The following is a 308-nucleotide window of genomic DNA, read 5'->3' as shown; positions in this document are numbered from 1 at the left end:
GTTCTCCAAATTATCGATCTTGTTATTGTACTGCTGTTATGTAGGACATTCCGTTAATTATTTAATTTTGACCTCACGGTGAGACTACATTGAAACTAAATAAAACTATTTTGGATTCAAATATGACAATTTAAACCTTAAAGACCAAAATAGGATTTCACCCAAACATAAAGACCAATTTAATACATTACTCAAAAGAAAATTAATTTACTAATAAAACCGTTATTATAAATAAATTAATAGAAATGATGAATAGTAGTGCTGGGTCTTAGCCTTTGGTATAGAGCCATGTGGGGCACCTAACTTAT

Source organism: Arachis ipaensis, chromosome B09 (genome assembly GCF_000816755.2).
Source record: "Arachis ipaensis cultivar K30076 chromosome B09, Araip1.1, whole genome shotgun sequence".
In the NCBI taxonomy this organism is placed as follows: domain Eukaryota; kingdom Viridiplantae; phylum Streptophyta; class Magnoliopsida; order Fabales; family Fabaceae; genus Arachis; species Arachis ipaensis.
The sequence above is the reverse complement of the archived record's forward strand: the minus strand, read 5'-3'. Positions refer to the sequence as shown.